Consider the following 12,654-nt stretch of genomic DNA (forward strand, 5'->3'; position numbering starts at 1 on the left):
GTGGATGGATGAGTGAGTGAGTGGATGGATGGATAAATGGATGGATGGATGTATGTATGGATGAGTGAGTGAGTGGATGTATGGATGAGTGAGTGAGTGAGTGGATGGATGAATGGATGGATAAATAGATGGATGGATGAGTGAGTGGATGGATGGATGGATGGATGGATGGATGGATGGATGAATGGATGGATGAGTGAGTGAGTGGATGGATGGATGAATGGATGGATAAATAGATGGATGGATGAGTGAGTGGATGGATGGATGGATGAATGGATGGATGAGTGAGTGGATGGATGTATGGGTGAATGGATGGATGGATGGATGAGTGAGTGAGTGAGTGAGTGGATGGATGAATGGGTGAATGGATGCATGGTTGGATGGATGGATGAGCGGATGGATGGATGGAGGGGTTTCCTCTACTCTGGTGGTACTACTGTAGAGCCTGGGTAGATATGGTATAGCAATGGGGATATTGATATGTACAGCACCGGTGACGCTGATGGTTGTTTGGTATTACTGTAGATGTTGGGTAGGGCTGATGAAGATGTTGGGTTGGTGTGAATATGTTGGGTAGGGATGGTGTAGATGTTGGACAGAGCTCAGAGTTGGTGTAGATGTTGGGCTGGTGTAGATGTTGGGCAGAGCTGGTACAGCACCGGTGACGCTGATGGTTGTTTGGTATTACTGTAGATGTTGGGCAGAGCTGGTGTAGATGTTGGGCTGGTGTAGATGTTGGGCTGGTGTAGATGTTGGGCAGAGCTGGTGTAGATGTTGGGCTGGTGTAGATGTTGGGTTGGTGTAGATGTTGGGCAGAGCTGGTGTAGATGTTGGGTTGGTGCAGATGTTGGGTTGGTGTAGATGTTGGGCAGAGTTGGTGTAGATGTTGGGTTGGTGCAGATGTTGGGCAGAGTTGGTGTAGATGTTGGGTTGGTGTAGATGTTGGGCAGAGTTGGTGTAGATGTTGGGTTGGTGTAGATGTTGGGCAGAGTTGGTGTAGATGTTGGGTTGGTGCAGATGTTGGGCAGAGTTGGTGTAGATGTTGGGTTGGTGTAGATGTTGGGTTGGTGCAGATGTTGGGCAGAGTTGGTGTAGATGTTGGGTTGGTGTAGATGTTGAGTAGAGTTGGTGTAGATGTTGGGTTGGTGTAGATGTTGGGTTGGTGCAGATGTTGGGCAGAGCTGGTGTAGATGTTGGGTTGGTGTAGTTGTTGGGCAGAGCTGGTGTAGATGTTGGGTTGGTGCAGATGTTGGGTTGGTGTAGATGTTGGGCAGAGTTGGTGTAGATGTTGGGTTGGTGCAGATGTTGGGTTGGTGTAGATGTTGGGCAGAGTTGGTGTAGATGTTGGGTTGGTGCAGATGTTGGGCAGAGTTGGTGTAGATGTTGGGTTGGTGTAGATGTTGGGCAGAGTTGGTGTAGATGTTGGGTTGGTGCAGATGTTGGGCAGAGTTGGTGTAGATGTTGGGTTGGTGTAGATGTTGGGTTGGTGTAGATGTTGAGTAGAGTTGGTGTAGATGTTGGGTTGGTGTAGATGTTGGGCAGAGTTGGTGTAGATGTTGGGTTGGTGTAGATGTTGGGTTGGTGCAGATGTTGGGCAGAGTTGGTGTAGATGTTGGGTTGGTGTAGATGTTGGGCAGAGTTGGTGTAGATGTTGGGCAGAGTTGGTGTAGATGTTGGGTTGGTGTAGATGTTGGGCAGAGTTGGTGTAGATGTTGGGCAGAGTTGGTGTAGATGTTGGGTTGGTGTAGATGTTGGGTTGGTGTAGATGTTGGGCAGAGTTGGTGTAGATGTTGGGCAGAGTTGGTGTAGATGTTGGGTTGGTGCAGATGTTGGGCAGAGTTGGTGTAGATGTTGGGTTGGTGTAGATGTTGGGCAGAGTTGGTGTAGATGTTGGGCAGAGTTGGTGTAGATGTTGGGTTGGTGCAGATGTTGGGCAGAGTTGGTGTAGATGTTGGGTTGGTGTAGATGTTGGGCAGAGTTGGTGTAGATGTTGGGCAGAGTTGGTGTAGATGTTGGGTTGGTGTAGATGTTGGGCAGAGCTGGTACAGCACCGGTGACGCTGATATCTGTTTGGTATTTGTGTAGATCCTGGGCAGAGCTGGTACAGCACCGGTGACGCTGATGGCTGTTGAGTGCTGCAGCAGCAGTCCTCCCACGCCCTGCAGCCCGCCCACGCCGCGATCTGCGTCACGCTGCTGCGTGGGAGTGAGAGTGCGCGATTGTAGAGAGCGGAATATCCCGGCGCTGCTGGCAGTAGGGGAGTGTGCACAGGCGGAAGAATAACTAGTTCGTGGCTCCCTGTTTTATTGTTTTTGCTTTGCACTTTTGGTTCAATAACAGAGACAGAGAGCGGAACTGTACCTGCATTCTCACCCGTGCGCTCTCTCACTCTCTCTCTCTCCTGCATTCTCTCAGTATCTCTCAACCTCTCTCTCTCTCTCATTATTGATCCGATGTCGGGAGAAGCCGCGCCGCACTAACCCGACTTCATTTGTTCAACTTTTAATCAGAAGAAAAAAGGCTGCGGGTCAGAAAAACGAGCGTGTGGATTTAAAAGAGAGACTCAGAAGAAGTTTGAAGGTAAGACGGATGAGTTTCTTCTCTTTTACTTCTGGGAACGTTTTGGGTTTCGCGCTTCGCGCTCCGCTTTTGCGTCGTGGTCGCGCGTAATAACCAAATCTATAAAAGTAGTTTTATTTCATTAACATTGTACTATAATTTAATGCAAGTAGAGGAGATAAAGTTTGCAAGGAATACTTTAATTTGTGTCGGATTGGTGTTTACAAACAGCATTGCATCTCGTACTTTGGTGCTCTTCAAAAGGAATAAAGGTTCCAGCTCGCACCTTCTCTAGGGGTTCAAGGTTAAATCGGTCTGCTTTTAACTTTTTAGCTTTTAAGCATCCAAAGAACCTTTTAAAGAACATCTTTTTTTAAATAATGTACTAATAGTGTGTAAGCACAAGTGCACAGATACAAGTCAGCATAGCTGGAGTGGTGTGTTGTATTCACTATTTACGTAGTGCACAGTGTTTACACTAGTAACATTCGTACTATCTAGTATGGTAGACGTTTAGAAGAAATGGTTTCAGCTGGAACACTTCTGGTTTCACCACTGAGGCTTTAAATGCTTTACTTTAAAATAGATATACAATTTAATAATCTATAGGTTTAGACAGATATACATGTACAGTACAATGAAATGTTTTCCCTAATTTTCAAGCTTCTTCTGAACCCATTGTCTGGCATCCTCTTGCTCAGGGGTCCAACGGTGGCAGAGCCCGGATACGGACCCACAACCTTCTAATTGGTATCCCAGAGCTCTACCCATGAGGCTACCACTGTCCCGGCGGCATGCATGTCATGGCAGGCTTAGGTTTTCATTGATCACTGTAGCTGAATGATTGGAACACATATTATCTGCTCGGCCGAAATACGCAACAGCTCATTTTTAAGTGACGATTGTCTGTATTTGGTGAATTCTCAGTGCCCATATAGAATAAAAACAGAATAGAACGTCTGTATGTGTCATATATACATATACAGACATACAGTACAATGAAATTCTTTCTTCTGGTTTGGAAGCTGGCTTTCAGAGCACTGAGTCAGCCATCGTACGGCGTCCCTGGAGCAGACAGGGTTAAGGGCCTTGCTCAAGGGCCCAGAGCTGGGATTTGAACTCTCAACCTTTCAGTTGATAGCCCAAAGCTCTACCCAGTAGGCTCCCACTGTCCCAAAGAACAAAGCTAGTCTAGTTTGTGTACTCGTCTGATTAGGAAGACAGTCCTGATAGTCAAATGTACAAAAGTACCAGCAAAAATCAGGTCTGCTGGGAACTAAGAGCTGCTGGAGTAATCATAACTGTGCACAGTCAAGCCAGCTTTACATCACCACGGGATTAGAGACGGCTGATTCTCCTGCTTCTTCTTGTTTTCAGTCGAGCTTTAAGGTGCTGGTTTTCTGAACCGGTGCTTCTTTCACGCAGGGTAGTCTGGTCTCGTAGAGTAGAGTATGATAAGATAAAGCTTGCTTGGCTGTACACAGTGACACACATGTTCAGAAATGTTCAGAGTTAGATTATATAGAACTTATTCTTTTGATGAACAGAATACTAACCTTACTGTGTTATTCTATAGTGATCTATTTAAAAACAATATTTATTAATTGTTTTTGTACTGCATGTTGGTTTGTGCACAATATATATATATTTATTTAAATATACATACTACATTCTATAGATTTAAATAGACATTGTACGGCTGAGGAGAGACATCCATAGGCAATTCCTTGTGTATGAACAGCATGTTTATAACTTTTACTTTACATGTCGTGCTTCGTGGAAAGTAGGAACCCGTTCGGGACGCACCAATACTTTTCCCCTGTCAACATTTCAGTGTTGTTATTCTGTATAATGAGGAGTTTAAAGGTGTGTATAAAAGCGTGCAAATTAATAATTACAGTATAAAAAAAGTACAGTACCTCATAACTGAAGCAGAAAAATTCCCATAAGCCTTCAGTTTGTTTTTTGGGGGCAGCTGAGGGGGTGAGCCTTTACTAAATTGGTTATTTTGGGTGATGTAATAGGAAATTCATGCTTGCGATTTCTCAGCACCGTAATCTAATTTAAATTGTTAATAGCATGTTTATACACCGATCAGCCATAACATTAAAACCTCCTCCTTCATTTAATCAGCTCCACTTACCATATAGAAGCACTTTGTAGTTCTACAATTACTGACTGTAGTCCATCTGTTTCTCTGCATGCTTTGTTAGCCCCCTTTCATGCTGTTCTTCAATGGTCAGGACCCCCACAGGACCACCACAGAGCAGGTATTATTTAGGTGGTGGATCATTCTCAGCACTGCAGTGACACTGACATAGTGCTGGTGTGTTAGTGTGTGTTGTGCTGGTATGAGTGGATCAGACACAGCAGCGCTGCTGGAGTTTTTAAATACCGTGTCCACTCACTGTCCACTCTATTAGACACTCCTACCTAGTCGGTCCACCTTGTAGATGTAAAGTCAGAGATGATCGCTCATCTATTGCTGCTGTTTGAGTCGCTCATCTTCTACACCATCAGTGGTCACAGGACGCTGCCCACGGGGTGCTGTTGTAGGTTGGTGGACTATTCTCAGTCCAGCAGTGATGTTGAGGTGTTTAAAATTTCCATCAGCGCTGCTGTGTCTGATCCACTCACTAACACACCACCACCATGTCAGTGTCACTGTGGGGGTCCTGACCATTAAAGAACAGGGTGAAAGGGGGTAACAAAGCATGTAGAAAAAAAAGATGGACTACAGTCAGTAATTGTAGAACTACAAAGTGCTTCTATATGGTAAGTGGAGCTGATAAAATGGACAGTGAGTGTAGAAACCAGGAGGTGGTTTTAATGTTATGGCTGATCGGTGTATATATATAAATGAGAGCAGTGGTGGTGATGGTGCACTTACTGGATCTGTTGGTATGACAGGTAACTCTTTTCCTCGCCAGAATTTCTCTGGGTTTCCCTACAGTCAGTCTAAACATTTCACTTCGGTGTGACATGCACGCCCGCACGGGTTTGTTCCCCTTCTGAAAGTGTAAATGCGGGCGTCGAGAGGTTCGCTCTGACCTGGTTTATTATGCCAGTCATGCCCGAGCGAGAGAGAGAACGAGCTAATCGAGCTAAAGAGCTCAAATGTAATACGTTTATGTACTTCATTAATCATGTTCTGCTGTGGGATCTTTATCGCCCGAGAGCTCCGACCTTCTCTGAGGAGCAATTAAATTCATCGTCTAAAGTAACCTGATATTAACACCGACGTTTTTTATTTATATTTATTTATTTTTAAAAGAAAACAAGGTTTAATTGTCTGTTTTACCACCGCTTCATCCTGGTCAGGGTCACTGTGGGTCTGATTTATTTATTTATTAGGATTTTAACGTCATGTTTTACACACTTTGTTTACATTCACGACAGGACAAATGTCAAAAAACAGCTGTAGCCTAGCGATTAAGGTACTGGACTAGTAATCAAAAGGTCACTGGTTCAAGCCCCACCTTTTCCACGTTGCCACTGTTGGGCCCTTGAGCAAGACCTTTAACCTTCAATTGCTTAGACAATATACTGTCACAGTACTGTAAGTCGCTTTGGATTAAAGCGTCCGCTAAATGCCGAAAATGTGAACGTAAAAACCATCATGGACAATTTAGTATCTTCAGTTCACCTCACTTGTACGTCTTTGGACTGTGGGAGGAAACCGGAGCTCCCGTAGGAAACCCACACAGACACAGAGAGAGCATGCAAACTCCACCCAGAAGGGAATCGAATCGAACCCATGACCTTCTTGCTGTGAGGCGACAGTGCTACCCACCGAACCACCTGTCACACTGTTGCTCTTATTAATAAGGCGAAGGCAGGAAACACGCAGGACAGGGCGCCTTTGAACTTTTGGGAGGAAACCGGAGTGCCCAGAGGAAACCCACACAGTCACGGGGAGAACATGCAAACTCCACACAGAAAGAACCCGGACCGATCAATCTGGGAATCGAACCCAGGACCTTCTTGCTGTAAGCCGCCCTGTGGCTCTTATTAATTAAGCAAAAAGCAGGAAACACGCAGGACAGGGCGCCTTTGAACTTTTGGGAGGAAACCGGAGCACCCGGAGGAAACCCACACAGACACGGGGAGAACATGCAAATTCTACACAGAAGGGAATCGAATCAAACCCATGACCTTCTCACTAGCCTCATCATTTCAAACCTCTGATTAATAGTGTAGCCTGATCGAACCCAGACCGCCTCTCTGCTTCTGTATTGGTGGTTTAAAATCAGATTACCTGGCAACCCCGGTCTCCACTACCGTTCCATTATATGACCTTCACGTGCCCTTTTTTATCGGTGTGGATGGATGGTGTGTGTCGTCGTTCATTTATTCACTCTAAATAAACCAGTTCGTTCTCTTTATAATTAACCCAGCTCTTGAACGCACACACACACACACGCACACACACGCACACACACGCACGCACACACACACACACACACGCACGCACGCACACACACACACACACACGCTTTGGTTCACACACGCTGCATTTCCAAAAATCTCTGAATTCTTCAACCCATCCAGTTTATTCAGTCACGAGTTCACGATATCAGTAACAAGTAGATGATCTAGTTATTTACACTAATTGCTTTGTCTTGGTCATGGTCGCGGTGGGTCCTGTGCCACACAGTATGTATACAATACTGGGCGCAAGCGGGAGCACACCCTGGACAGAGTGCCAATCCACCTCAGGGAAACACACACTAATTTACGCCTCACGTATCATATGGAGTACCCAGAGGAGACCTAATCAGACACCTGGAGAACATGCAAAACCTCACACATCGTGACACAGGCCCACAGCACTCATTTTATTATCTGTGCCACTGCGCTGTCACTTGAAGTGAATGAAAAATGAGGGCAGTTGTAGCCTAGCTGTTAAGGTGCTGGACTCAAGCCCCAATGTTGGGCCCTTAAGCGAGGCCCTTAACCCTCAATTGCTTAGACTGTGTACTGTCACAGTACTGTAAGTCGCTTTGGATGAAAGCGTCCACTAAAAGCCGAAAGCATATCATAAATGATGGGGTGTAAATATTAGTGTAAAGGAACTGGGCGTGTCTCATACCTCATACCAGAGTTGGCACAGTTTTTTACGCTGGATGCCCTTCCTGGCACAACCCTCCTATTTCTATCTGGGCTTGTGACCAGCACTGACGAGTGCACCTCCCAATGGTTAACGGACGCTTCCCAATCTTGTCCATACAGGTGCCTGACTGGCTGATAGCACCTCTGAGATTAGATTAGTTTACTTATATTAGATTTAGCATTAATAAATATTTAAAGCTTTAAACTGCGGCGGCACCGTGACTAAGTGGGTAGCACTGTCGCCTCACAGCAAGAAGGTCCTGGGTTCGATCCCCAGGCGGGGCGGTCCGGGTCCTTTCTGTGTGGAGTTTGCATGTTCTCCCCGTGTCGGGGTGGGTTTCTTCTGGAAGCTCCGGTTTCCTCCCACAGTCCAAAAACATGCAGTCAGGTTAACTGGAGACACTGAATTGCCCTGTGGGTGAATGTGTGTGCCCTGCGATGGACTGGTGCCCCGTCCAGGGTGTTACTGTGTGCCTCGCGCCCATTGAAAAGCTGGGACGGGCCCCAGCACCCCCCACGCGACCCTAATTGGATAAGCGGTTAAGAAATCCATTAACAAACCATTACAAGCCACATTAAAACCAGACAAACCCAGACAAAGCCATTCATGTCTGTTTAGGCGCCCGGGCCGGCCGATAGCACCACCGAGATTCAAACGAGCCATCTGAATGCCTGATCACTAAAATATTTCATGTTTGTTGTTTGTTTGGGTTTTTTCTTGCTATCAGGGGCTTTCCAGGATGTTTTTTTAAGCCTGAGGTGGTGGGGTGTGTGGGTGTCTTGTTAAGCTTGAGGTTGGCTGAATTACACTAAAGTAGGACTTCTGTACCAGCCTGTGCCAGTCTGATTCCTTCAGGTAGTACAGACTACATAATGAGGGAATTATGAAGCTCTGTTCTGGTTAACCCCGTAACAGTAGTGGTCCGAATGCATGCTGACGTCCTAACGTGACCCCGCAGGGATCCGACTATCAGCTCAGAATCGGAAGCGGCGAATATTTTAAAGCTGCGCCGCGTGAAAGAGCGGAAAATGAAAATATCAGACTGTGACGAGCCGTGTGTGTCGTATTCGGCGATCTGAGTCAGATTTGCTCCAGGAATTACTCACAGCGACCCTGAAACTTAACACGTTTAATGAGCGCATTTACATTCACAATTTATTCAGAGTAAAATCTGATTTTGTGGCGTAAATAATCTGCACTTGGCAGGACTGAGTCTGCGTGAGTTTCATCACGTGCTGGATCTATCAGGTTTGGTTCTCGTGGGGTCGGATGCGCGTCTGGATTTTTCCACTGTATAGTGCTGATGGGGGCGAGGGGTCGTGTTCCATGCCATGTCTCATTAGCATAATGTTTAGTCTGAGAGCTTTATTTCCACACTGGTTGTCTCATCTTCAGCTCTATAAATATGAACAGGATCTGATTGGCTGGAGAAGCCTGGGCTTAAAAAATGTACTAACAGCTTCACTCTAAGAAATCAGATCATTCTGGCCACTTAAACTTCTTTGTCTTTGGGTTGCTCCGGTATTTAGGGGCACCACAGCGTATCTGCCCTTCCTGACACGACCCTCTTTTTCTATCGGGTTTGGGATCAGCACTGAGGAGTGCACCTCCCGATGGATAAGCTGCTTCTGCCATCACCTGCTTCCTTGTGTAGGCAGTTGGACCTGAGATTCGAACCCTAGATCCCCAAATCTCAGCAGTAGTGGGCTGTCTGCACCACCCGAGCACCATCAGTGCCATCTAGTATAATCACTCACTCACTCACTCACTCATTTTCTTAATCGCTTATCCAATCAGGGTCATAGGGGGGTGCTGGAGCCTATCCCAGCTTTTCAATGGGCGCAAGGCACACAGTAACACCCTGGACACACACACACACACACACATTCACCTATAGGGCAATTCAGTGTCTCCGATTAACCTGACTGCACGTTTTTGGACTGTGGGAGGAAACCGGAGCACTCACGCAGACACGGGGAGAACATGCAAACTCCACACAGAAAGGACCCGGACCGCCCCGCCTGGGGATCAAACCCAGGACCTTCTTGTTTGATGTAAAACATTGATTTGATTCGATTTAGAAATTCGACGCTGCTTCATCCAACAAACTAAAGAAGACAGTGAGCCGATCACCAGACGAAGCACGATATACACAAGAACTCATTTCAGGTGACTTACAGGACTGGCAGTATACAGTTTAAGCAATTGAGGGTTAAGGGCCTCACTCAAGGGCCCAACAGTGGCAACCTGGCAGAGGTGGGGCTTGAACTAGGGACCTTTTGATTACTAATCCAGTACATTAACCACCATGCTACAACTGCTCTATTATTTAGTTTAATTCAAAGCACTGTTTCCTCTAAATGTTTGATTTAGGTAATAATATTTATACAGTTTATATAGTTTTAGGCTCGGTGGGTAACACTGTCTCCTCACAGCAAGAAGGTCCTGGGTTCGATTCCCAGGTGGAGCGGTCCAGGTCCTTTCTATGTGTGTTTCCTACCTTTCGTCCTCTGAACTGCACCCACCGTGACCCTAAATAGGTGCTAAATAAAGAGGCAGTAAAACAAACATGAAGTATTACTGATATTGATCATTAAACGATGGTATTATGATGATGCAGCACCACGGTATTTTGTTGGCAAGTTTAAGCTGCATGAAATGAAAACGAGCGTCTTGGTGGCGGCACAGCGCTGCTTTCAGTGAGTGCGTTATTCATCCCGGTCGGTGAGGGTCTGCGATTGGGCAACGAGTGCAGGCTGAGAGTGCTTTTCAGCTGGCATTATAAAGCCCTGGCCTCACATCCGAGAGCGAGCGAGGGTTCGGTGACTGAAGTGCCTATCTGTGCTTCGGCTAAATTGGTTTCGATGAGGTTCTGTGCTCTCTGGGCCTCCGTCCTTCGCTGGAAAGGTATCAGGATGTGTGTGTGTGTGTGTGTGTGTGTGTGTGTGTGTGTGTGTTTATGTACAAGCGTACTTGGTTTACTGTGATCTTAGTCTGTGTGCTCGGGCCTGACGTGTCTCTAACAAGATAAAAAGAATTTAAAGTGGGTCCTCATTCCTCACCCCGTCGTAGTGACAAAAATTAGGTACAAGAGGTAAAACCTGCTTTGCTGCTACGACACGTTCATCCAGCAGGGCGGCGACGATGGGCCGCCGAGGACGAGTTCCTGGAGATCGTGGCGCTGGTTGGCATGGCCGAGCCCCTGCACGTACGGCGCCTGCAGAAAGCTCCGCGTGACTGGGTGACCAACCCGGCACTGTTTAACCAGCCGCTACCTTCACTACCTGTCTGCAGCATCCCGGTCTACAAGCTTCCGGACGGTCCCGGCGTGTCCGTCAAGGCTTCTGAAGTGGACCCGCCTAAAGCCGAGGCGGGCAGTGAAAGTATATACTAACTGAGAGGTCATACCACAAAGATACGTAAGACTTATTGCACAAAAAAAATAATAATATAAGTTCATTCATTGAGTCACTGTCTGTTTTACCACCATTATATTCTGGTCAGGGTCGTGGTGCATCCAGTTTATTGTCTGAAAAACAGGAAACACCCCGGACAGGTCGCCAGTTCATCACAGGGCAGACACACACACACACACACAGATTTAGTATCTCCAGTTAACCTGACTGCACGTCTTTAGACTTGTGGGAGGAAACCGGAGCACCCGGAAGAAACCCACACAGAAATGGGGAGAACATGCAAACTCCAAACAGAAGGGAAGCTCAGTGCTGTTGATCAGCATCAGTCCCTCAGATGATGCCAGGTACAGGAGGTACAGGAGGTACCGAGGTTGAATTTAATTATGCCCAGACCGTCATGACCCGTGAGTCCGAACACGTATCGCTCCTCGCCCACGCGCCGTATATCATTGGCGAGGGGATTTTGGAACGGTACTTGAGCCTGGATCCCAGCGAGTGGGAACAAACACTGCCTGTGCTGCTACGAGGGCCGGACCACCTACGCCTGCTGCAGGGGTGGAGTGTGGTATGCGACTCTTCCCAACTGCCCAGGAGCCGGACAGGCGCTCTTACAGTCGCCTTTCACAAACTACAGACACATGTTTCTGTCTGATACACATTTATATAGAAACTTAAACTAATACTGCAGGACCCATCCTCCTGTGTGGCACCCACCTTACCAGATGTGCCAGTGTGTTGCCCATAACCTGGACGTGGGTTCAAACTGTGGCTTCCTGCACCTCCCAAAAATTAGCAGAACCAGTTTTAAGCCCAAAGTAAACTGAATAAATAGGTACATTTTGCCTATTCGTGCCTAGTCCAGGGTGTATCTTTATTTGACCCCAGTGATTCTGTGTAGGCTTGGGAGCCATGCATTAGGCATCAAGTGACCATTAAATAGGATCAAGGGTGCCCAAGGGCTTACCCATCCTATGTAGGAGCTGAAAAAGTTCATACAGACCCCCTGCCAGTCCACTGCCAAAAGTGCGTACAGTGGACACATGAGCATTAGAACCTAACCATGGAGTAATGAAAGGAGAGTTGGCACCAGGATGTGCTATTGCAGAAAGGTAAGACTTGCTCAGGCATCCATGGCATCCACGTGGATGTTACTCTGATGTGACACTTGGCACCTACCTTAAGCTTGATGCAGTAAACAAATACTACAGTATAATACAAAAAAATACAAGCCATGGGTAGAACATGCTTCACCTTACCAGCTGTGCCAGTGTGGGTTTCCTTGAGCTCCAGGGGTCCTAGGGATCAGGGTTCGAACAATGGAGTTATTGTACAGGGTTTTTGCATCCTTCTGCTTTCTCCACCTCTCAAAAACATTAAATTGGTATGTTTTGGCACAGACTGGTGCCCTGTCAAGGGTGTATTTTTGAGTAGGCTTGGGAGCCATGCATTAGACATCAAGTAACTTGAAAGTTCTTGAAGTTGTCATGTTGGAAGCAGGAAAAATGACAAGGGTCAAGGGTCAAACTGTGTTAGTTTCTAGATGACTGGGTCAGGGCATGTTCGAAA

At 46.7% G+C, this 12,654-nt stretch overlaps 1 protein-coding gene across 1 annotated transcript in view; it reads left to right on the forward strand.

The window, feature by feature from the left end:
- The first annotated feature begins 2,500 nt into the window (after positions 1–2,500).
- Positions 2,501–12,654, forward strand: part of nab1b (NGFI-A binding protein 1b (EGR1 binding protein 1)) — a 33,055-nt gene continuing 22,901 nt past the window's right edge. The window contains exon 1 of the mRNA XM_063006189.1: positions 2,501–2,580. The gene's annotated coding sequence lies outside the window, so the exon portion shown is untranslated. The remainder of the gene's footprint in view (positions 2,581–12,654) is intronic.

Source organism: Trichomycterus rosablanca, chromosome 12, assembly GCF_030014385.1.
Source record: "Trichomycterus rosablanca isolate fTriRos1 chromosome 12, fTriRos1.hap1, whole genome shotgun sequence".
NCBI classification, from domain to species: Eukaryota; Metazoa; Chordata; class Actinopteri; order Siluriformes; family Trichomycteridae; genus Trichomycterus; species Trichomycterus rosablanca.